Source organism: Alligator mississippiensis, chromosome 9 (genome assembly GCF_030867095.1).
Source record: "Alligator mississippiensis isolate rAllMis1 chromosome 9, rAllMis1, whole genome shotgun sequence".
Taxonomy (NCBI): Eukaryota; Metazoa; Chordata; order Crocodylia; family Alligatoridae; genus Alligator; species Alligator mississippiensis.
This window is the reverse complement of record NC_081832.1, coordinates 8,415,999-8,442,488: the sequence shown is the minus strand read 5'-3', so window position 1 is coordinate 8,442,488 and position 26,490 is coordinate 8,415,999. Positions and strand designations below refer to the sequence as shown.

The window sequence follows — 26,490 nt, the reverse complement described above, 5'->3', positions numbered from 1 at the left end:
GTGAAAATGGTTTACGATGCCTCATAACTCATGCATGAGGCACTGATAATGATAATGTCAGACCCCACATTTCACACTGTGTTTAAAAATATGGCTTGTTTATGTACCTCCTGGGCTCCAGCCTGTGACCAGATTTACATTTGAAAACATTCAGCACCAGCGTTAAGTTGAAAGACTGTCTTATGAAAAGGACCCTATTAGCATTCATAATAGACCCTCTTTTCATTATGATTCATGTTTGCAAATGTTACCCTTTTATTATTTTTTTTTCTTTTTTTTTAGTTTTGGAGACAAACTGAATCAAAATTATCCCACTATACCTTCAAGGAATTTGTGTAAAAAAATGTGATGCTTGTTCTGCATAAAAATGTATCACTTACCTCTCTAGAAGCTATTCCAAGTAAAACTTCCTATGTGATGGATGGATGGATGGATGGATGGATGGATGGATGGATGGATATTTATTTTTATAGCATTGGTGATTCTCTTGATTTCACTGCAAGTCTCATAATACGTGATGTTTCAAGCAAAGCTCCCACTCTTGAAGATTAGGTAGGAATCTCAGTTTTGATTTAAAAACAAAAGGGATTTTCCAGCTCCCTTGGTTTCAGAGGAAAGCTTTAAAATGTGACCCAGCTGTACCCTAAAGGCAAATAAAAAGAGCCCACGGTATACTTAAAAAAAAAAATCTCATAATTTTTAAGCTGATCTCATGATTTTGGGGGGGCCTGACTCATAAAGATTTGAATGCTTGGGGCAGGTGATAATGTTAAGACTTTGACTCAAGTCTATGGTTTCTGTATTATATTGGTCATATTTTAGCACCTGTTATACAGAAAAATAAAACAATGAATTACAGTATTTCTGTCAGCAATAATTCTATGCTTTTTCTTTATGTCCTGTACTGTAGTCATATATTTCAAGCATAACAACTGACAATGGATCCAAGTGCAATATATTTGCCCATCATAAAATCACCAGCAGGTTTCAGCCAAAATGTTGTTCCTTAGCACAATTATCAACCCAAGGTTTCAGCTCTTGCCTCAAAGTTTTTTGCTCCTTTATCACGTGGGGACAGTGTTTTCTTGCCTCGTTTATTTAGCAGTTAAGCAATTATACAGTGATGAAGGCAGTAACCATTGCACCAGACAGTGCCACGGACTCAGCTCCAAGAGGTCTGTGTGCCCACAGAGGTTTCAACCAACGTGATACCTGAAGCTGGGCAATTTTGGGTCCAGGGCACTCGTTACTCCCTTCATTATCCGTGATTAGCCTAGTCCTCTACCCTGCCACTATGGCACACCTCTCCTATTGTCCCATGAAGTTGACTTACATAAGAGCAAGGAATTAATAAGGTATCCAGGTTGTAGCCATATTAGTCCAGAGGAAAAGGCAATCAGGACTCGTAGTAGAGGTGATATCTTTTATTAGCCCAAGATTTTTGCAAAAAAAAATTCTTTAATTGCAAGCACCCTTCACCAGGCATTGGCGAAAAGATTGTAAAAGTTCTCCTGGGTAGAAATGAAAGTTCATATTTCATAGGATTTCACAGAGGAGTCAATAGATGGCAAACTCCTCTGGGCAGACAGTTCATAGCTGGTATGAAGCCTCTCGCCTCCTGTGAGGATCTGTGATGATGCAAATTACCCTGAAACAAAGGCAGGAGCAGGATCTCAGGTTTCAAGTGGTCTTAATTAATTCCTTAATTAATTTAAGGAATGAATAAGGCATTTATGAGAGTATTTTCTCACCTCCAGGTATTAAGGTGTCTTGATTTAAACCGTTAAGTGCATTTCAAGAAGAAACAGGTTGGGGTAATGTGATGGAATTATACAAAGAAGCTATGGTTCAATCAACCATATATGTATCAAGAGAGTTAACCATTCAACATCAACATGTATTAAGAGAGTTAGATGCACATGTAGTAAAGCAGTACAAATAATCTAGTCTACCAAGTAAAAGGCCATGGAGCTAATACAAATACATATATAGATCCATCAAGTGCACATGCACATGTGCACATGCACTCAAATTATTGCTACTAATCATGCATTATTCACTATAATTATTCATTGTGCATACAACTGTTTGACCTGTGAGGTAGAAGCTATAGTCCTTATCCAGTAAAGATCCCAGGCTGTGAGGAGCTGCATATAAGCATAAGAAAAGCTTCTGATCTGTTTTCCAAAGGACCAAACCACAGATGCCCAAACCCCTTTGGAGAAAGAAATGGGGATTGGACAGATACTCCTTCAGGTGCCTTTGAAAATCCCAGCCTTCCTGGATACAAGAGAGGTGCAACTGAGGCACCGAGAGATTAAGTGATTCACTCAAGGTCATACAGCATTGGCCAGCATCTGTGGCTCTCAGATTGGCCTTCTTAGCCTTTAACAGACTCATTTACAACCCTTTACTTGGCCCATGGGAACAATCATCCTCACCCGTGAGGGATTGCCACTGCCAACAGTATGTCTGCTGTAGATGTAGGACTTGAACCCAGATTTCCAGAAACTCAGCCTAGCACCTTAATTGCTAGAACATCCTACCCTTCAGTGGAGACAGAAGAAAGTGGACATCTGCTAAAAATATTTTATTCCATGCCAGCGATGTATTTGGTAGCCGTGTTGGTCTGAGACAAAAAGAAATGCAAAAATCTAGAACTCGTGGTATAGAGATGGTATACCTTTTATTAGACCAGCTAAGAAATCGCAAAAAATTAAGTTTATGTCCTAACTATGGGGACTTTTTACCATCTTTAATTTTCTCAGAGCCTGATGAAGAGCGCGTGAGCCCCAAAGCTTGCAGAAAAAGACAATTTTTTTTGCACTTTCTTAGTTGGTCCAATAAAAGGGATTGTGTCTGACCCAAGAGTTCTAGAGTTTTGCTATTCCGTGTCAAAAACTTCTTGGAATTAATTCTGGAAGATGTCTCTCTGCTAATTTGTTTGGAACAACTCCACATCACCAAAAGATCATGCCATGAAAGAAAGTTTTGAGAAACTAATGACAAAGGTCAAATGAAAATCAGCAATCATGGAAAATGAGCAGACACGCTATATGCAGAATGAAACCTATACTAAGTATCACCTCCAACTAGCAAATTTCTTATGTAAGGGACAACTTTATTGTCTCTCCCAAGATCCCATTATAATTTTCTTTGACAAGTAGTTAAAAGTTAACAGGCAACCATTTTTTGCAGGTCTATTGGGTGGCTGCCTCAGGCAGATTTTATTATGCTGGGATCTATGAAAAACATCATGACAAAATGAGAGATTTTCTTACTTTGCAATTGTGGTGTGCAAGTCAGAAACAGGGTTGGAACGGAGCGTGTGTTGCATGTGTGAAGTCACTGTTTCAAGCAGCTCTATAATTCTTCTCTCCATACGCACATTTAACTCCTATTAATGTCAATAGGAGTTACGTGCGTGCCACAGCAGAAGAATAGATCCATAAGTAAAGACCCACTCATGGCTAGGGGCATATGTTTCCAGATATCGTCATGCCACAGGTGCGTCATGTGGCACTAGACCAGGGACCAAATACTCCCCCTGCCAGAGAGATCTCACAGACGCTGCGTTTTTATTTGTCTTCTTAGGTAAAAATGTGTCAGACATTTTCTGACACCAGCGAAGGACCCCTGAAGATTGCAAAATCCTTTCGAGTCCTTTTTAACCCTTGTGGGGGACACTGTATATTGTGCCTTTGTTTGGGCAAATATTTCAGTAGTCCACAGCACTCTGAGTACCTGTCATCCCGCATCTCAGGGTCCCAAAGTGTCCTAGAAACATAAGGGTGAAATTCATCCGTGGTACAAAGGACCTGCACAAGATGTTCCTTCCCACAAGCAAGGAGTGTCAGCACCATGAGAGCACGAGGGTGGCTGTGCGCCCGGTCTTAGCCATCAGGGGAAGGGTGCCTGAATCCATCCCCTACACGCAGAACATTGTGACACATTAACACTGCTGTCATGTACATTGGGACTGTGCACTGATGGAAACTACCCCAGGATCTGCAGCAAAAAGAAGACCAGCTGGGCACCTATGGCAGAAGACACTAATTTTATTGCCTCATAATTAGGTGGCAGGGAGCAGGCAGTAGGATGTTTGCACTGAGACAATGATGACACCTGTGAATATATAATACCTACATCACTTACCCTATTGTATATTTACTGCTGTTTCCCAGGGTGATGCTACACTCGATTCGATTAAGTAACACTGGGGTAGGTAGGAAAATAAATTGTGTGTCATCTCATATTCTACAGTAAATATAGGAGTAAAGATAGGTTACGCTGGTATAAACATGGCATGTGCCCTGGCTCCAAAACCAGACACTAAGCCAGAAGGCAGACCATAGGATCTGTGGGTACCTATACACATACTCAGGGGTGGGGGTGGAGTGTTTTAATTAGAGCTGTTCCTGGAGAGCCCCTGCATACTTAAAAATGGCAAAGGGACACTTAAACTAAATCTCATTTGATGCCCCAGTGGCCATGTTTAAACCCACAGGGAGCGTCCACACAAGCGCGCACATATGTCTTGCAGCATCTCAAAGCCCTTTGCCTGATGAGCCTCTAGGTTGGATAAGCAACTGTAGCCAGGTGCTGCTCTGTAAACACAGGTGCCTATACACTTCTTCTGAGATGTTCGAATTAGACATGTTAGAGCAGACTGGATTAATTGGAACGCTCTAGCATTGCTGCAGCATTGTGTGTGTAAGCCCCTTTGAGTGCATCCATACATGCAAGCATGTGCGCTTGCAGCAGCTCAGACAGAAGCAGTGCAAATTGGAGCCAGGGCTTTTGGCCTCGGCGCACGTCCCCGGACACACACTTTGGTGTGGGGCAAGTTGTGCCACTTGGGGCAAAATAACCCTGCCTGGCTCCTCCCGGATCTGCAGCCAGGGGGAGCTAGAACCTGGGGCCAGCACCTGTGCTGTCCCCAGCAGTATAAAAAGCTGCCCTGGCAAGTAGCTCAGGGCTGCTCGCTCTCAGGAGCTTCTGGGGCCCAGCCAGTTGGTACCTGGGGACACTACCCCTTGTGCCAGCTGGACGGCTGAAGCAGCCCTGAGAGTTCCCTGCACCCTCTACCCACTGCAGCAGTGTGGCAGCGGGGGCTGCTGCCTGGCTGTGACCTGCTGTGCACCTGCCAGACCTGGATGGGGAGTGCACAGCCAGTAGAGGCATCTGCCCCTCTGGGCCAGCTGCCAGTACGCTGTGGCTTCAGAGTTGGCCTCTGTGTGGCACTTTTGCCACATGTGCCCCCTGCCCGGCCATCTGGGCAGCTATCACCCAGAAGATGTTCCAGGTGTGGTGGCCTGCTTTGAACTGTCAAAGCATGTCCTCCTGGCCCCAACTGGCCAGGATGTTAGCCACCTCCGGCTGGGTCCAAGATGCCAGCTCTGAGCAGGCTCCTCTGTCTGGGTCCTGCCACTTGCCTCCCTAGCAGAAATTCTGGAGTTCCCTATTTGAAAACCAAAAAATCCCTGATAAAATAAATCCCAAAGTCATTCTGTAATATACCCCAAAATCCATGTTCCTCCACAATTAAAACAAAAAGCCACTATATATATATAGAGAGAGAGAGAGAGAGAGAGAGAGTGAGAGACAGAGAGACAGCGATCAGATGGGCAATGTTTTATTGATATATCTACAGTGTTAAAGCAATTTGGAAGCCTACCAGTGTCTTCATCATCATCATAATAAAATAAATTCTAAATACCTATATGTTTTGCTGTTTGCCTTTGGTTTTCCTACCCTAGAGCAGTTAGAGTGTCCTGTGACCCCCTTCACTAACCAGGATGTGGGGACAGCTGCCCCTGCAGCAACAGGTCCTGGCAGCAGGTCTCATCCTGTCTGGCAGCTGGGCATGCAGGGCGTGTGCTGAGGGGATGTGGAGTTTGCAGGAGGGAGATGGGAACAGGGGTGGAGGGATGTGGGTGGCTGTGGAGGGATGTGGGGGGCCGTGGGGTGTGTGGGTAGGTGTGGGTGGATTGTGCAGTGGGGCTGCTCCAGAGGGGTGGCTACTGCCCCCTCACAGGGGCTACAGCTCCCCAGCCTCAGCCTCCCAGCACCTATAAAAAAAAAAGCCTCACACTCACCAGCAGTAGCAGGGGCTGTGGGGCCATCTGGCAGAGCCCCCCCACACAGCACAGGGCAATGGGGGGGAGTGGGGCTCCCTGGTCAGCCTCCCACTTGGCCCCGCTCTGCCCCACACCTGATCCCCCCCCACTCCCACCCAGCTCCAGCTGTCCAGGACTCAAAAAAACAAAGCCCCACACTCACCGGCAGTAGCAGCTGCTGTGGGGGTCACTGGGGCCTCATGGCAGAGCCCCCCCCTCCTCACACACACACACACACACACACACACACAGAGCACAGGGCAGAGGAGGGCAGCAGGGCTGGCCCTGGCCATCTGTGACCCGCAACTGCCATTGCCCCATTGCGTGGGTGCAGCCAGGGTCAGCAGGGTGCTGCGCAGCTCCGTGCGCTGTCACCCAGGTCCCACGCTGCTTGGGGGGGCTCCACCACGAGGCCCCACTGACCCCAATGACAGCCACTACTGCTGCAAAGTGTGGGCTTTTTTTTTTTTTTAATTGCTGGGATGCTGGGGCCAGGTGGGGCAGCAATCAGGTGGGCTCAGGGGGCAGGTGGAAGATGGGACCGAACAGGGCAGCCATCGGGGGGCAGGGGAGCAGGCAGGGGATGGGGCCAGGCAGGGCAGCAATCTGGGGGGCTAGGGCAGTGGGCAGGGCTGGTGGGGGTCCCCCCATGGTCCCCTCCCACCTTTCGAGCCCACCCTACCCCACCCCCCACTTACCAGCAGGAGCCCGGGTCCAGCTCCCTGTGGCTGGCACACTGCCTGCTCTGCACAGGCAGGCTACGTGCTTCAGCACCAGGGCGAGGGCCAGCCACAGAGACACTCTGGCTAGCTACTGGAGCGTCTTGGAGGACCAAGCCTCCAGTTGCCTCCGGGAGGCAACTGCACCTCTGTGGGGGACCGTGCCCTGCCACACTTTTTTTCCCCATGCTTTTTTTTTGACCCCTCCAGGGGTCTAATCTTGCAGTGAGGGGAACATTAGAGGGCTGGGTTTTACTTCTACTTACTGATCCAAAATCCACTGCAGCTACCAGAAAGATTCTCACTGATTTCAGTGGGCTTTGGAGTAGGCCCCAAGTGAATAAAGCTGCAAAGAGTTTAGCACTACCTACGCACTGGTGAGGATGCCACAGTGATTTCACAGAACGCAGTTTATTTGTTACCTCTCAGCAACCAGGAATGCGGCAGGCACTCAGGTTGGACCAGGTGGGACAGCACGGTGCACATGATACAAGCTCCTTTGTATAAGATATACTTAATATAACTGTTTAAAAGGAATTAATTAGAGGATCATCAGCAGAGCAGGTGGGAGATGTGTTTGCAGAAGGGATCTGGAGGAAGGAGAGGGCAGCTGCCTGGTGTGTAGGATCGGTGCTGCCCCAGGTATACAGAGTGCCTGGGGAAAGGTGCTGTGCTGCTTGTGGAACAGGGAATATGAAGGGATATGACCTGGAAAATGGAAATTGATTCATCGAGGGAGCGCTACGAGAACCGTGCCTGAAGTCTGCACGCTCTGATGAGATTGGCATATGGATTCAATGTCAATAAAGGGAAGGCCACACGTCTGGGAAGGACCAATAAAAAGGCAAAATATACTTTGGATGGAATTTTTCTAGAGGAAGCAAAAGAGGAAACAGACCTTCTGGCAGCAGTAGCTGCAAAACAGGCAAATAGGGCGCTGGAGTGCATAGGCCAGACTCAGTTACAAGCCGAAGGAGATAGCTCTTCCCCTGACCTGGCCACATGAAAAATGCTGTGTGCAGCATGAAGGGTTCAGCACTTGATGTTATAAATGACATTATGGAAAAAGTTGAGAAGGAACGTGAAGGCTCTGTGGGGACTAGGGAGAGAGTATTTTAGGGAAGGCTCAAACAGCAAAGCCTGGCTTTAAACAAAGTAGAAGGCAATCTGGCCACAATGCAGGAGGAAATGTCTAACAGATTCGCACAAGCATCTAAGGAAGATGTTCTGACTTCAGGCAGAGTGATAGTGCACGCGCTCCTGAAGCCCAGCTCTGCGGAAGAAACTTGTGCACCAAAGGAAATGGTGGGATGGTTCTCAAAGAGTTTCAGAGAAGACAAGACTTTACAGAATTGTAGAAAAGTAGGGTTGGAAAGGTCCTCAGGAGGTCATCTAGTCTGCCCCCCTGCTCAGGGCAGGGTCGTCCCTGTCTAAACCATCCTAGATAAATACCTGCTCTTGAAAATGGCCATGGATGGAGATTCCACACCTTCTCTAGGTAGCCTGGTCCAGTGTTTGACCACCCTCATAGTCAGAAAGTTCATTTTAATATCCCGCCTAAACTTCCTTGGCCATAATTTGCAATCATTGCTTCTAATCCTCTATCCCCATCCTGCTTATAATCACTTTTCAGGTATTTGATGAGTTATCAAATCCCCCTCTATATTCTCTTATCCAGGCTATCTAACCCTAGTCTTTTAGCCTGTCCTTGTAAGTCAGGTTTTCCAGATCTCTAATCATGTTTTATACTCTCCATTGAATTCTTTCTATTGTTCCATGTCTTGATTGAAGTGCAGTGTCCCAAACTGTATTTGACACAGCATTTGAAGTGTGGCCTTGCTAGTGTTGAATACAGCAGACGGATCAGTTCCCTTGACTTACAAGTTATACTGCTATGAAACACCCCAGTATGCTACTGCCTTTTTTTTTTTAGCAGGAGCAGACTGTTGGCATGTATTCAGCCTATGGTCTACCATAACCCTAGGTCCTTTCATGCGGATGCAACCTAACCAAGTCTTCCCAGTCTATATTTGTGCATGTGATTACTCCATCCCAAGCACAGCGCTTTGTATTTGCCATATTGCATTTTCTCTTGCCCTTATTGCCTGTCATCCCAAAATACAGGAAGCCCTTGCTATTCACAGGGGATATATTCTTGCATAACTGCGAATGGCGACATCCGCGAATAAGGCACTGTGTTCATGAACGCCGTCTGCATTCATGAACGCAGTGCCCCCAGCGGTGGCAACAGTAGGAGCACCACGCCGGTGGTGGGAGCCCAGTGGTGGTGGTGGGAGCCTGGCGGCAGCAAGCACAAAGCTCCTGAGGAGCTCCTTTAAGTGTATTACATTGCGGGTTCAGCATTCACGAATATCTGAAACCATGAATGCCGAACTCGTGAATAGTGAGGGTTTCCTGCAATCATTTTTCTTCACCTCTAACAAGAAGCAAATTTTATTTGCAAAGGGATGAGGGCGTCTGTGTGTTCATGAATCTACCTGCAAAGACATGTGCTGCCTGGCTGGCAGTTTTCATTTTCCCAGCAGCCCCACACACAAGGTGAGAAAGTTTAGCGGTGGGACACGGGGGAGTGAGCAGGGACTGTATGTTTCCTATGTTGATGTTCACTCAGGTGCCTGCAAGCACATTGATATACTTTGGGTGAGTGTGAATTTATGCAAGCTAACAAATCTTCCTCCTGCCCTTGGCAGGTCTGTCATATGGCTCACATCTGGTGTTTTTAGGGATCAGAGTTTAACCAAGAACCATCTTTTGCTTTATTCTCGCATCAGCAATGAATGGGGTCATGGAAAGGAAGTGCCAAAAGCAATCTTTCACTCACTTGTTTTCTTAATATGAAAAATGGATTACAGTTGTAAAAGAAAAAAGGACAAAGAAAAATGACTTTGTCTGGAAAAAAAAGACCAAAAAACCATCTTTACGGCGTGAACTTAGAGCGACTTGGAAAAATATGTCTATTGACTTTAAAATGTAATACTTTCCTTGGATGGTATGAATGACACCAAGTGTGGGGATTCTTCTAAGAAAAGCCTTGTATCTCAGAAAGCTATTTACATTATCTTAACCTTGATTCACCTTTTTTCTCCCCAGTATTTATTTTCTCTGCAGAATGTCCTTCTCCCAGTTAGCTCCTCTGATAAAATTTCACAAAAGAATTTGCACGAGAGGCAAGAGGGCAGATTTTGTTGTTCGCAGTTTTGCTTTAGCCTCTTTTCTTTCTTATTCCTTACTTTGAACTCTCTCTAACCTCCTGGATATCTCTTGTTCTTTCCTTGTTTCTTCTTTCTTTCTTTCTTTCTTTCTTTCTTTCCTTACTTGATTCCTGGATTCCACTGATCTTTTCAAACTTGTCTCCCATTTGGCTTCAGTACATAAGACCTACCATATTTGCAGCAGCATATGTGCGACCAGATTTTTTCGGGCTAATTTTGAAGTTTTTTAGGTTTTCTTCACCTAGTTCCTAATGCATTGGAAATGGAGATTGAACAGAAAAGATTATATACAGGAACATTTTAAATGATGCCTTTAAAAACTGGCCTGTGCTGTTCTCTTTTGGTAACTACTTTAGGACAGCCACTAATCCTCATGGAAGAGGAAAGGTTCCTCATTTTTTTGGATTTCTTTTTAACAAAGATATATTAAAATAGAAGACTTGATAATATTGAAAAGACTTGGAAGGAAGAACTGTCGCCTATCACTAACGGAGACAATTGAAAAGTGCTTGTGATGGGGACACGCAGTGGGTGTTGTAATCTTTAAAAACAAAGGGACAAAGCGCTGAAAGAAACCTCCTGCCCTCTCAACAACCACAGCATACATCCCATTCACAAATGTGCTAGCTAAAGATGCAGCTCATCAGTATTCAATCTTCTTGAAATGAAGATGCCCATCTTGGGAGTAACTCCTGTGAAAGACTCAATGAAAAAACGAGATAACTGCAGAAGATATCATTTCTTCAGGTTAAGCAAGGAAGTGACCAGTTTCACTTTCCTCTTGAGAACTGCCCATTTCCCTTTGTTTAACAGCAATAGGCATCAAACCACTTCATAGGAAACAGCTGGCATGTCCCTGAATGATCTGTCCATGCAATGAATGCGATGCACTAGCATGCGTTTCTTAGCAGGCAAAGTCGCAATATCCACACCAAAATGTGGAGTGCCATTACTTACCTCCTCTGGCTCAGTGACCCACCTCTGGGGTCAGATTTTTCCTGCACCCCTCATGCACAGTTACCATGCTTGCAAGTGTACATAGGGCACCTCTTTCAGCTTGCGGCTACTCAGTTGCTTTCCCGCTTACTAAATAAAGGCAGATGCACATATTAGGCATGAATGTTGGAAATGTTGATTTTTTTTGGTGAAAACTACCTTTTTTATTAAATTTATCTGAGATTCAACGTGGACTTTATAATCAAGGAGAGAGCCAGTGTTCTTCCCAAGCTGGGCAGGCCTCTTTCTCAGACCTGAGGAAAGGTACTTTATGCCCCAAAGCTTGTCTAAAGCTCTCCCAGCTATGCAGTTGGTCCAATTAAAGATCTCACTCACAAAAATCTTTGCTTCTCACATATTTCCTGGACTATAATAGCTACAGTGTCACTCCATTGCTACCTCAGCATGTCCCTGGCACTGCGGTAGGCTCCAACATTGTTAAATTCCTGATGCGGAGAAACCATTCATGGCCATGTTCAATGTGAAGTCCCACCTAACAGATAACAAATGATAGCTTGTTATTGCTTAAAAACAGTGAGGACTAAACGTTCAGGTCAGATGTATTTTAACCTGACTCATCTCAATTCATATTCCTCTATAGTATAGTACAGATGGCTCCTATAGGGGAAAAGAGAGTACTGGATTGCAAATAAGCATTCTTTCTCCTGAAAACGTGAGGAGCACGCTCACTAGAGCACACCAGGTTTCATGCAAATGGAATATAAACCAGTTAAGAAAATAAATATGTAGTCCAGTTGTGACTTACAGCCTTTCTTTCCATTACTAAGTATTTGACACAGCTGGTAAAGAATCCCATCACAAGAGTATACAAATGCTGATACCTTGGGAGACGCCCAGTAGAAACGAGTTAAGACACACAACCTTTCCCACCCGTTTCGCTGGGTAACTTGTGTAGTTGCATGTGTCAAAGTACGGTGAATGCCTTCTTGTGCCTCAACGAATGGATGGAAGAGAGATGAACAGAGCAAGGTGAGGCAGGAAATCTGGCTCTTTTTAAAGGTGCTTTGATAATCTTCTGCAAAAAAAATTGAAAGCCTTCTGGTTTCTCACATTGTAACCCAGAGCCTGCACGGCATGAGGCCTACGTTTATAGCTCAGTTACTAGGAGTGAAATTCTTTACACGGCTCGGGGGGAATGTGAAAGCAGAGCTGCCCCCAGCGTACTACTAGAAGCCATGCCAGCAGTTCAAATAAAATTTTTCCATGGTTTTATGATCTGATGCTTGGATTGCATTTGTTTTGCTGGAGAGGTGTGAGGTCTGAATGATTTGCAAAAGGAAAGAATTGTTTGAGCAGCATACATGTGTGTGTTTGGTTTTTAGCTTTGACCATAACATGGTGGAAATCTTGGGGAAAGGAGGATGAAATCACAGGAAGTCGCAAACGGGAGGGAAAGCACCAGAGCAAAAGAGACACAAAGGAACTGCACTGCAGCTGGGATGCTACTGTCCTTGACTCAGTGGTAACAGGTGGCATTTCTATAGCTCCATCTGTCCAGGAGACTCACAGCAGCCTGTGTCGGATGCTGTCATTCTTACTCGGATCGGGCTAGATCCTCCACTGCATCAAATTTATCTTTGGTGCAGCTGAGGAGAGCAGGGAGGAGAAATGGCTCAGAACCACCTTTCCATTTCCCAAATTCTGGTCTGGCTATAGCTGCTCTACAGGTATGTCTACTGCAGGCTGCAAGGGTGTGTAAAGATAGCCAAAGAAGCTTTAAATATGCCAGCTCAGCAATGAGAAGCATTGATCTCCATGTTCTCGTGACTAAATTGCTGCTCACACCAGAGCTAGCTCAAGCATCTCTGCATTACATTGGAGTGTACAATGTAGGCATACCTGTAAATCATTTCAAGGCTGCTGGGGAACAGCAAAAGTGCACTGAGCTCTCCCTTCCCCTATCGCTCCTTATGTACCTTTCCCTATGCTCTGATAACCTAGGACCACCCTCGTAGGATGGAGAAAACATGTGGCATAAAGTCCCCAAAGCAAGGAAAAGCCCCCCAACTGAAACACATTTTAAGCTAGCATAGCCAAGAATGCAAGCCACTGAATAGTGTCTTGTTCTGCAATTGGTCCCATTGAAATCAGTTTGGGCTTCTTGAAAAGTAAGGTCCTACTCACTATGTTTGGCAAATCTGGCTCTTTGCTGTGATGAGTAAAAGTAGATTCATTTCATAGCACTCGTGTGTGGCACGGCATCCTCCATTTTTGTACATGGTGAAACTAAGGCACTGACTGGTGAAACAGGTTTCATGTACGAAGTCAGTTGTAACACTGGAAAGAGAACGGAGGAAGGGTCAATGTCCACAGCTCCCTTCCCTGCTAAGCAACATTCCTGTAGACATTCTGCATGAACTACTGAGGAATAAAGTTTTACAGGCCATTAAGCACCTTTATATAATACACAGCAACAGACTGGCTTGTTAACATGGCATGTGGGTCAAGGTAAACGCCTACTGCAGAGGATATGAACCTGTGCTTTGAAATGCTGAGTAGCCTGCCAATACATTAATCTATATAATCTTTCCTTAAAAACAATGTAATATGCAGTATGCTCTAAAACAGCAGTATTTCTTTATCTGAATATATAGTACAGATACTAGTCACGTTATTAAAACATCTGGATGTCCTACCAGATAACTCCTTCACGTGGCCAAACCTTCTTGAGCTTTCTAATTTGGATGATGTTATTGTGGGAAGTTTAATTAGCTTTGTGCATGTCACAGACTTCTTGAGGTTGAAATGAAGACAGTAGTACTGCAAGGAAGGCATGAGAGTGGGAGACTGCCCACAGACATATATTGAAATAGCTGAGATGCCTACATTGTCCTGGCACATTTCTCCGTTCACTCTAGAGGATCACAAAGAAAATAAAAGTCCATGCGACAGGCCAAGGAGACTTACCAAAGTTGGTAGAACTTTTTTTCCCTTGATCCTCTTGCTCCCTAAAGTCCCCATTTACAAACAGGTTATGTGTATTAGCAACTGTTATTAATTATTATTTATATTTCAGAAGCACTGAGAGCCCTAAACCAAGACGAAGACCTCCCCCCTGCTTGGTGTTGGTGCTATAAATACCCATGGTGAAGGACTGCCCCTGCCATGAAGAGCATGCAGCTTAAATAACTGAATTGAAAATGATCATCCCAGTTTGACACGTGGACATGGAGCCCCTGCTTAACAGATCAAGCAATTTGCCCACGGTCACACATGGAGGGTATGGCAAAGCTGTAACTTGAACTTTGGACTCCCAGTGTAGTCACTTAACCACAAAAGATGAGTCAAAAACCCAGTCTACTACAGAGTTATGGGAGGAAACCAGCTTTATTTTAATGTGCCATTTTATTAAATTGTTTTATTCCATTAATTCTTTCATATTTCAGGTTTCAGACCTCCCGACCAAGTCTCTATGGTTCTCTGGGGGCACTTTCATCATAAAACATAGTACTTCCTATGACCCTTAACAAACATTAACTCTCACCGCACCCCCATGTGGTAGGTGAATAAACCCCATTTTGCATAGGGATATGAAGGCAGAGAAGTTATGTGACATATCCAAGGCCACATAAAGTGATTAAAAGCTCATGGAAGTCAGTGGAAGGACTCTCATTTGCTTAGCAGGGTTTTGGATCACACTCCAAAGTGGATCATGCTCAAAGCAGAGATAAGTTCCTGGCTCCCGATTCCTTTTTGCACTCAAACTCCTAGGCCAGGCCTGTCCTTCTGCTTTCATTTATATTTAGAGCATTTCTCATTCACAATTCATCGAAGACTGAACTTCTCAGCTTCACTTCCTGTGTCAGGATGCAGGACGTTTAATAAGGAGGTAGGGGGCCATATTAACTTTATAACTTATTCTTTTCTAAAAGCTCATGTTCACTTTTGGGCTATTTATCAACCAGTAAACATAACACAAAATCTGGCAGCACCCAGCGCTTTATATTGCACTGCTGTTACAAGTGTGCTCTGTGCACAGAACTTGGTATTTGTTTCATTTATAGAGCTACGCTGGGGCCCGATCTGAACACTGGATCCAGTCAAAGAGCTAGGAACTCAGCATCTGTAAGGCTATCAGCCCCATTCTCTATATGCCTTTTAATTGCACTGAGTGCCAGTAATGCATTTTTTGACCATAAGGAATTTCTCCTATTCACAGAAACTTCCAGAAGCACCAAGGCCTTTTTTTTTTTTTAATATGAAAAACAACATAACATGTAATCACAAATCACATGCAAGATACAAGGCTTCATGATGGATTAAGTGGGCTGTATGCTTGATAAATAAGTCTTCAATTAAAAAAACAAATGTTAAAAATATGTCTTCGGTGAACTCAAGATTTCCACCCCACTTCTAATCCTGCTAGCAGAGCTTGTACTTCCGAGTTTACTGAATGTAGTTACAAGCACACATACTTTCTCTATTGAAACCTGTTTAAAGGGCATAGCGTCTCCTATAGCCTGGCTTCCCCAGAGAGGATGAAAAAAAGCTCAACATTTTATATAAGGGACAAGTCAATACCTAGATCCGGCTGTCTTTGGGGGGACAAACGTTGCATATTGTCATGACCGCAGCAGAGATGGGGAGCCGAGTAGTTCATAGAATTTCAATTGTGTTAGAAAGTGTTTCCCTTCCATATCATTGACTACAAATTATTGCCAGCTAAAAGAAGGGAAGGCCTATAGCAAATGGGTTTAGTGGATTTAGGTTGAACCCACTTAGCTGAGGTAGCAGATGCTTGTTCTGAAACACATTGGTTCTGGCCTCACAAGCAGCCCATTGGGTCAGGTTGGGTTTGGGACTCCTTTGGAAATAGAGGGCCTTTATAGATGTGCTCTGGGAGGTAGGGGGGCATTTTAATTATCAAGCCACACTAATTAAAGCACCTGACCATTACGTGTATCAGCGTCCCCACACTGAAAAATGGCAGCAGGGCGCTTTGAGCTAAAGTTCATTGAACAACCGTTTTTCAGCGCAGGGACACTGATCCACGTGACACTGGAGACTGCTGGAACACGGTCATTTCCACGCTCCACCAGACTTGATTAATCGAGTCTGCTCTAACACACTGGATTCACAGCCTTGCTGCATGTCTATAGGAACCAAGAGAGTCTAAGACCTTGAGTGAGTATGACTTTTGCAGCAGTAGACAATCGGTACTAGTCACTTTTGGCTGCCTTGGTTAAAATCAGCTCCCCTTAGTCCATCCGTTTTTTCGGTGTTCGGTTCTCTCAAGGAAAATGCCTCTTTTGGTGGAATGGAAGAGCGCAGACATTTTCTGAGCAGAGCCTATAAGTCAGAAGCAGTCTGAGCTGGGGTACTTTCATATCACGAGGTCTAAAAAAATGACAGAACCACTTAATTTCTTTAAATGGGTGTGAGATCGTTGCCAAGTTTCATGAGCAATTAAATTTAATGCAAGATAAGATGGCAGGGAAGAAGCATAATTATGTGCTTTTGAAAGCGACAGCTCTTTTAAAATGAAACAGCCTTAGGGAGTATTCCAGCGACGTTAGGGTTCGGTCTTTGGTTCCAACAAAGCCAATTGCCAAGAGCTACGTTTCAATGGGCAAGTGCAATATGAACAAACAGTTAAGCAACTGCTGGCAGCTGAATGGAAAGTTGCCACCTTACCTGACGAACTGCTAGGTTTTTCTTTTGCAGTTTTATTACACTTTCTCTAATATCCCGACATTCCCACATGCCTATGTTTTAAGAGAAGAGGTATCCTAGTGTATTATGTTCTAACCCGTAAATCCAGCGAGTGATTACTGCATTTAAGACAAGACATAAGGAGGGATCATTCTGCCCCCTTGCTAGCAGAAAAAAAAATCATTCTGGAAGGCTTAGAGATGAGTAAAAGCTGAAAAGCACAATGTCCATTGTATATAAAAAAAGAGTCAAAATAATCTTTAAGACTTGGGCACATCCTTGACTCATATTCTTTGAAAGTTATTTGTGGGTTCAAATCCGTATTAGTTGGTCGGTAGCCAAATGGTTGCTGATGCATTTATGTCATGAACTTTTGGCCACAAGATCCTTTGGGATTATTTTTTTAAGCATTCAAGCCAGAAAACAGGGTAGTCTCAATTTATTGTTCATTACTCTCCTGTTTGAACCGTTTCATTCAGCCAGGCAAAGATCAGAAATGATACAATGTGACGTAAGTGAAAATAACATCTGAAAGATCAAATAGTCCAACTCAACACATTTTTGAACAGCCCCCCATTGCTAAAATTTGTTTTGGAAATGATTGTGAGAAAGCTCATGGAAAACTAAGAGATCACAAGAATGGAGGAGTCACAAACATAAAACAGAGTCAAATTCTTTGGATTATTTGTAACTAGCACTCTGTCTAGTTTGGGGAGTTATGGGGAGTTTTCATATAGCATGGCCTGTTCTTCAATGCTATCAGTATTTTGGGACAAATGGACCTCTGTAACTCGGAGAAATGGAGCAAGCATGCTTGCTATCCGCTTTCACATTTGTATAGGTTACCAAGAATAAGCACAGACCAGGCAGCAATCAGCTTGTTCCAATAGAAGCAGGATACATTACTAAACAACATGATGAAAAGTGATTTACATTTTTCCTATTTGTATTTTTAATTAAATAAATCTACCCTATGACATTCAAGCAATTTTCTCTGTCTGGAAAACATACTTTACCTGCAACTAAGTACAAACATATTTCTTCAGCGCATTCCATAGCTGCAAGTATGATGATCGTTAAGCTGTTTTTTTCCTTTTAAAGTGTAATTATATTTATTTTTAGTCACAGTGCTATGCATATTCTTAGGAGTCTGCTGGATCCTGAAGATGCCTGTACATGCTGTTGGATATATGGCACAGTCAACAGCTTTGAAATGAAGTTTACAAAAGTTCTCAAGTTTTTGCTTTTGGCTAGGAGCTGCAGAGGCCATTTTCCCAACAGAGCTCACAGATTTCAGGGTCTGACAAGCTCCAAAATTAATTCTGTATTTCAACTTTGTAAATAAAGAAGGGGGATTTTGCCTCGTTATGGAACCCCCTTCACTGGTTTATTAAAAAAAGTAGTAATCTTCAAAAGCAGGGTTTCACTGGATACCTACATTTTTTCCACCGGTGATTCCCTGGCATTGCCTGAAGGCATAACAAGTATAGATTTAGCATAGTCACTGCCAACGTGATATTGCTATGCAACCATTACCTATGATTTCATCTGCTCATATAAGCAGGTTCAGGCTGAGTCAATGCTTACATAATAGATCTCCAAAGCAAAATGAGACTGCCACAGGGAGTTCTTCTGGTGGTTTAGTAGAGTCAATACTTCTCTCCAAAAAAGTGAGCATGGAATTAGACCCTGATCTACTGGGAGTCCTTATAGGTGGTTAAAATTTTGGACATCCATGTATGCTTTGCTGAATTATAGCACCAATGCCTAGGATCATGTCAGGGAGGCAATACTAAGGTTCCAGCTGCATACTATTGCCACTGAGATGCCAGGGAGTTCCTTTGTAAGAGATGAGATTAGCCCACAATATCCTCACCAAATTCAAAGTTAGATTGCTGCAATCCGCTACCTTGACATTCCCTCTGCAGCTTCAACATGGGCTGCTTTCTGACCCACATTAGAGCAGTGGGGTGAGACATTGCAAACAGCTGCTGCTTCCTACCCCAGAGGTGGTCACATCCCATTAGCTGATGTGTACGTAAGCATGTAAAGCAGGGGCGGGCAATTATTTTGGGTAGAGGGCCGCTTACTGAGTTTCGGTAAGCCATTGAGGGCCGCGTGACAGGCAGCCCAGGGCAGATTAATATTAATTTTCTAAATTTTTTAGGGGCCCCGCGGGCCAGATAGAATGGCATGACAGGCCACATCTGGCCCCCGGGCTGTATTTTGCCCATCCCTGATGTAAAGCATAAGGCCTTAGTGGAGCATTCAGAAAGGTTCGTGCTCAGTAAATGTGAGATCCAATGAGATATAGATCAGTCCTATTTATTTACCGTGCCTAAAGGCAATAATAATAGATGTAATGCTTTTTAAATGGACAAAATGTGGCAGAGTTGAGCTAGATAGAGCACAAAGTAGAATATCCACGTGGAAGTTTTCTGGATAAACTGATTTGGAAAGAGCCAAGTTTTACCGCCGAGTTCTTTGCAAGTGAGAGTCCATCTGTATTTAGCATGCAATAAGTGCATTGTAAATGTGATTGAAGAAGTGCTGCATGGTTACCTATTCTTTCTGATCCACATGTTTTCAATCTGTTTTACAACAAGGGCTGCAGCAACCCGCTCATGGTTTAATATTTCACAGAAATCTTGTACTTTTCAGGATAGCCCCAGCTTTTTATTCTGTGCAATTTCATTGCTGTAGGTCACATGTAGCTCTCATTTATACCTCCTGAAGTCAATCGAGCTATTTGCATTCTCTTCAAGGGCCTCAAAAAACAAATACATTTTTTCGTGAAAGAAAATGGATTCACAACAAGCAGTGTAGCAGTGCATAATGGCTTCCTAATGGATCCCTGTCTCTGTTGTAACAAGCCCAGAGACTGCTCTCGTTCCAATCTCGGTAGGAACCTGACAGGTGCAGTTAGCAATGAGGTCAAGGCTGATAAAAGCCATAGTTTCAATACTCTAGAAAAATGTTTGCAGGAATGCAGGCTGGTCTCAGATGCTTAGCTCACTCATGTCGCTGTTTGAAGAGTGCCATAAAAGGCCTTGTCTTAGAAGGCTTGTGTGTCCTGAGCTGTAGAAAATGACAAAAGTTCAGAGTGCAAAAGGAATTCAGGTTCCCCTTAATGCTGGTGTAAATCAGGAGGAGCTCATGACATCCACGGAGCTACAGCGAGGTAAAAATAGTGCAACCCATATTGAAAAAGGACCCGCTGGGACCTTGACCTCAATGGAGTTATTTCTGATTGATACCAGAGTGAGGTTGGAATCTGGCCCTTCTTGTAATTCCTTTAATTTCCACAAGTTCTTTGCAAAAACAGTGATTGATGGACATTTCGGGAAGGCAATTTTCTCCAGTAAAGTATATATCCAGAAAACCTCTGCTTAGTGGTTTTCATTTCCCACGTAGCTCTCTTCCCTTCTATCAGTTTCACAGCTGATTTGAATCAAATTCTCAAACATAATCATTCAGTTATTGCCCAAGTGATTTTGTTCCCAGGACCCCAGCTCCCTGAGTAATTTCTGCCCATAACCTAGATTTTGGGGGGCTTTTTTAGAAAAGCAGGGACAAAAATATAATAATATTAATAAGAATAAGATTTTCTTATTTCATACCATCCCCTTTATGGATAAGTGTGAGGGAGTGAAGGCGGGATGACGCGTTGAGCCTGGGGCTACAAAGGAAAAGGAAGAGAAGCCCCAGGTCTGGCTTCAGTAGCGCTATGTTGCTTCCAAACCTGAGCTCCCTCTGGACCGGGGGAAGGAGCCCGCAGCCAGCTACTTCAGGCCCCAGAAAGGAGCCAGGAGTTCACTTATTGAAAGGACAATTTCATCTTCTACCTCTCTTTAGTAGGGTTTTATAAGGCTGTCCAGCATCATAGCATCTTAATGTCTTTCAAGTGAAATCAAACAATAATGATGCAGGCTCCAGAGTCTCTGGTTCTTCATTGTTTGGGGTGTAGTCTAATGTTAGGGTGATTGGCTGATTTGCTTGCTTTTGGTTTGGGTGGGGGGAAGAAGACAAATACAAAGGGCGTTGGACCTGTGAGTTTAATTCATGCTGTGAATTGGCTTCTTGTGTCTGTCCGAGACAGAGGTATTTAAAACCACAAATCTTTCCAGTAACTGTGCACCTCCTGCAAGCTTCCGGGTGCCCTCAGCTCCCGTTCAGTCTCACTACTATTCTTGATCCCTGGTGATCATGCTTATGATCTCTAACAGTTCCCACAGCTTATTACAGCCCCAAAGTGTCAGGCTGCAGCCTCAAAACCTGGGACCTCAGTCTCACCAACACAGCCACTTATCTTGATCTGCCACTTTATGACTGATTACCCAGGCTGATCCAGGGCGGCCTGAATCCTTCAACAAGGCCTAACCCTCCACCTGTCACCCAAGTGATTAGCGGGGGTCAACTGACCCTTCAATTCCCCCCTATAAAGCCCTGAGTAGGAACAGGAAGTGTCTGGGCAATGGGGTTTGACTTAATTGAACTCAAGACTGTTTTTTTGTCCCCTCTGGCTTATTCCTTGACTTGGCTCTCTGCTTGATCTCACTTTTAGACCCTCCTCTCAGACTGACCTTCTGGTTTCCTGACCTGATTTGTCCCTAGATTCTGCTCACCCGTCCTGACGCTGGTCGGCACCTTGATTCCCAAGTGGCCATAGGCCCAACCATCCATGTCCTCAACCCAACACAAAAGCCTCTCCACATTGGACAACTCTGGAATTGAGCGAATGCTAGAGCCCACACCAAGCAGAGGCAGTTTGAGTTTATCTGATGTAGAGTTCACATTACACAACCCAGATGGATTTTATGGCTTACATAAAGGGAAGGAATAGAAGTGTCCAGTATATTACTTTTGAGCTGACAACCTGGTAAGCATTCTAGCATGAGTGACTGGTGCCTCCTGGATCTGGGGGGCACCTGCAGAAGCCGCCGATGGTGGCAGCCCTGTCAGAGGGGGCACCAGCACTACAAACAGCATCAGTGTCAGCTGTCGGGGGGGCCACTGACCCCGTCGGGGCGGCACGTGCACCCCTGTGCACCCCCTACCAGTCGCCTATGCATTCTAGGTGGGTAAGTAGGAGCTATAGAACAATGGAAACATGTTAGTAAGAAACCATACAAGTTACAAGGCTAAGATTTATATGCTGTGGGGTAAATAAATATTCAGTTCCCATTAATGTTAATGGGAGTTAAGTGGCTAATTCCCCACACATTATGCTGAAGATTTACCTCTTTGAGTTTTACAGAATAAATGAATTTATATCCTTCCTGGAGGTTAGGCCTGAGAAAAACAAAGAGCTCAGAGTTTACTCCATTTTTATGAGGTTGTGGGATTTTTTTTTTAAGAGGTTTATTCCCTGAACAGAAGGAAAGGTTAGAAGAGCACAAAGTTAAAGCAATCCCCCCGCCACAGGATGCCAGTAAAACTTGTGACAAGCATTTAGTCCAAACTAGCAGACTTCGAGACGTACAAAGATCCACATAAAAATGTCTTAATAACAGAAGCCGGAAATTTGTAACGATAATAAAGGCTGACATTTATACAGCACCTTTCATCCACACATCAACAGGCTGAATTCTGCCTTCAGAGGTGCTCACAAAACTCCCTTTAAAGCCACTGGCAATTTCACACTGATCCCAGAGGGCAAAATGTGGTTCTACGTGAACTGGGCTGACTTCACCTTACTGAAATGCAGCTGTCTCTAGAGGAAAAAAATCACCAGACCTCAGTTTAGTAAGATTTTTAAGCATGTGTCTATTTTTAGGCATAAATGTATGCTTTTAGTGGGACTATTCATGTTCTTAACACTAGATGTATGCCTTTAGTGGGACTAAAGCCATCCTATGCAAACCATAATCTAAACTCTACATAAGGCCTTGATAAATCCATACCTGAAAATGTACATTGGCATTTATGTGATAGTTCAGGACACCACTATGCCAAAGTCCTATCAAATTTAGACCATTTAGTGGTTTTTGAGCCATTCTATGACATTTAAATACATTTTAAATATATCCCCTCTAAAGAACTGTAGGATAGTTATAGAAGAGATATAATGCTCTATCAAATTATGTAAGTTTAGAAAGTAATTTCTAAAGTATCCTATTAAAATTCTATTAAGCCCTGTTGGTTTCAACCCAGTTCCATAGAACAGTTCTGGAAGGGCAGAAAATGAAAAATATAGTGTGAAAGTGAAGATACATGCTCAGGGCCTGTAGTCAGCCAAACCCAATTCAGCTCCGATATCAAAGGGTTGCACCCACAGTGGCCCCCAAGCCCATCTGTCCAGTTAAAGTTGAAGTCTAATGAACAGCCAACTGGATTAGGTTGAGAAAATTCCTCCTTCCCCTCCACTACGATCATACCTGCATTGGACATTTTTGGAATCCATTAACTTGAACGAATTTCCCTTTCTGCTCAGGGTAGCAATCTGTGACGGTTACGGTGAAAGACGCTTGTCCAAACAGAATGAGTTTGAGCAAGTAAAAAGGCAGGTGTGGATCTCAGATATTTTTTCCTGCTTCTGGTGAATTACAACAGGGCATTGTAAGTGTTTTAATTTTTCACATATCTGTACTGTAGTAGCACTTACAAGGTGTTGGCATATACCAGGCTCCACCACACCTGGAGTTGTCCAAATGCAGAACAAAAATGCAGTCCATTTCCCCCAACGAACTTACAATCTACAGATAAGAAAAGAGGCAACAAGTGGATGACAACAATCATGAATTCAATTCTTTTCACCCTTCCTCCTCTGCTGAAAATACTGACTGGCAGAGAAAGATGCATCAAGAAAAGTCCAAACCGGGTAGCAGAGAGCAGTGGAGGTCCATTAGGCGCCCAGCTGGTTGAGTTTGCTCTGGTCTTCCCAGTAGTAAAAAGGGTCCTGGAGGACAGGAAGGAAGCAGAAAGATGGTAGGACTGGAATGCGAGTCTGCTGCAGATTTGAAACCTTATTTATTATCTAGCAAGTCCATTTTATAGCAACCTTGTATTTTATTTTCCAGCACGTTCATTGACATACACTGTGTATCAGTCATTCTCTGATTACGGAAGCTTTCAGAACTGCTTCCGGGCGCCAGTAGGAAGCTACCAAGGAAGTCACAGTGAGAGAGTTTTGAACTTTATTGCTCATTTTCACAGTGAGGCTTAATAATAAGAAACAAAAAGGAGAACATATTCTAATGCCTTAAGTTAACACAAGGCCGCTAAGGTGATAGGCCCCTGGCCATGAACCTCCTTGAGGTTATGCAGTGCAGATAACCTGCCCACTAGCATCTGCCAGCAGATCTGTGGTCTCCAAAGCCTCTAGGGGTTTTTTTTTTAATTTATTCCTGCGGAGAACCAGTAAATAACTATCACGTTATTACCAAAAAGACACCAACAAGATACAGAGAAATATTAATTATCTCTAAAGTAGCCTAGCCAGATGGTATGTGAGCATCCTAGGGAGATGATGGACAGGTAAAGAAAGGAACCTCTCCATTTAAAAGAGATAGCTGCCCGAACCAGTTTGTTTTTGCTGGCCACATGTGAATGGGATCACGCCTGCACAGATTACTTTTACATTCTCTGCTTCTCCTTGGGGAGAATACCTAGTCTTTTTAAGTCATTTAGTTGTGTTGATAATTTTTATTCTTTACACTAGGCCAATAGCCAAGGCAAATGTTTGTGTTGTTTTAAAAACTTAAAGTATATCACTGTGGGAAACTTAAAATATACAGATTACTTCAGAAAGCATTTTTGAAAAAATTGTGATAATACCCAATGTTATTTCACTTTTCTTTTATTAGTTTTACATGTCACTGTGCTCAGGAGCCTTTACAGGTTTTTGTTGGTTTTATTTTTTTGCCAGTTCCAAGTGTCTGAAAATAGTGATATAATATTAATTGAATCTTGCTGCCGACATTGCATTCCACCGACCACAAATTTTAGAGAAAAAAGAAGGGGAGAAACTAAAATCAAGCAGCGTTTTTATCTCCGAATGAATGTCTGAAATCTGCAGCAGAAATAAGGAAATCACTTTGAAGTGAGTAAATATTAAATATTAGTACTAAACAGGACTCCAAGCAGTCAGGGAAGGACAGGCAAAGTTTAATTGAAAATGACAAAATTAAATAAGACACAGCCTTTGAGTTCACATAGGGACCATTTGTCTAAGTCAAATGCTACTACTGCTGCATACCAATGATGTACCGTATGCCGCTGAGCTCCAGCGACTGAAATCAAAAAGATTAGAAGTTTGGCTTGTGACGCCTGCCTCAGACTGTAAGTCAAACAGAGAGAGACAGCTGAAAGCATTCAAGGACCACTAGACACCAGACAAATCCTCGCCAGGGTGGAGATGGAGGGGCAAGGCGCCCAGATCTGCAGAAGTTTCCTGTTTTCAGAGAGCCACCCCTGATCTAATAGCCTGCCAGAGCAACAGCAATGGAAGCAGACAGTATTTCCACCAGAGGGGAAGGCAGCATTCACAGATCCCACCAGGACTCACTCGTGTTGGCCAAAATGATCTCTCTCCTTGTAAGGATGAGCCTCAATGAGAAAATTGAGCTCCTCGTCCAAATCTGCTTAGGATATAAGAGTATTTACAGGTAGCCCCGCCAAGTAACTCAAGAGTGCAACAGCTACCAGTTTGCCACTGTAGCCCACGTTGCTTTCATAGTGTTTATGGCAGTGGCATTGTTACGGGTGAATGGGGCTTTGGCAACATTATGGAAGCCAGATGCTGTCTGGCGCACAACCAACTAGTGCTTTGAATAACCTACACACGTTTATCTATTAATCAGATGGCCACTCAACTCTCCATGGTGACTTTGAATTAATTCTAGTCCTGGCATATCCTGCAAGGACCCAGATCCATACACCAGCCTGCTCTCATGAGTCATCATAACCTCAAACCTGCCTTCCCTTTCCAAGACACACACACACATAGGCACAAGTCCCCACAGGTTTGTTGTTTTAGGAGCAGATGACATTAAAGCAGCTCGGGTTGTGTAATGTAGCTTTAATAAGCATGTGCTTTCTATTTGTCACTGCTCAAACTGTACTTTTCCACACACAAGCCAGAAGGCTTGCCGAAATCTGCAAAACATTAACTGCAGAAAAGATGAAGGGAGTTCATACACTCCACAGGCTGAGTCGCTCGCCTGGCTGGGAGAGTGGGTTAGGGAGAAGTCATTTTGATGGAATTAAAGGAAATGGTAATCAGGGTTGTAGTGAGAACTCTCTTCCTCTAGTTAATGTATTTTCTTAAACAAAGAGCAGGAAGCTCTAACAGAAAGCTCTTGTGTGCTTGTGGGTCCATGGCTAACGTGGTCTTTAGGAAAGCAGCGTATAACACAAACTGGTTTTGTCACTGGAGGCTCAGGCACACAGGACTAAGGCAGGAGGCATCCACTGACTTCAATGAACTTGCTCCAAATTAACACGGAGACGGCTCAAATCAGTTTGGCCCAGAGGATTGCAATACAGGCAGTCCTCAGACTTACGACACAATTGGTTCCTGAAAACCGCATCTTAAGTCCAAATGTTGTAACTTGGAACCGATTTTCCCATAGGAAACAATGTTATAAACGGGGGGATTGGTTCCTGAACTAAGGCCCAATACCCTAGTTTCACCAAAAATACCCCAGAATTTTGTACTCCATCAATTATAGATGAGTAATATAGCTACATTAATGTATTTATATTGTAAATAGCAATCATAGTGATTTGGAAGGACTTCTTTGAGGTGAC

At 43.7% G+C, this 26,490-nt stretch overlaps 1 long non-coding RNA gene across 1 annotated transcript; it reads right to left on the bottom strand.

Moving 5' to 3' along the window:
* Window positions 1–1,409: 1,409 nt before the first annotated feature.
* Window positions 1,410–13,358, bottom strand: LOC109282424 (uncharacterized). The gene is made up of 2 exons (XR_009454909.1): window positions 13,213–13,358; window positions 1,410–1,648 (listed from the first exon to the last, which is right to left on the bottom strand). It is a non-coding gene; the product is annotated as an uncharacterized LOC109282424 (long non-coding RNA).
* Between the last annotated feature and the right edge of the window lie 13,132 nt (window positions 13,359–26,490).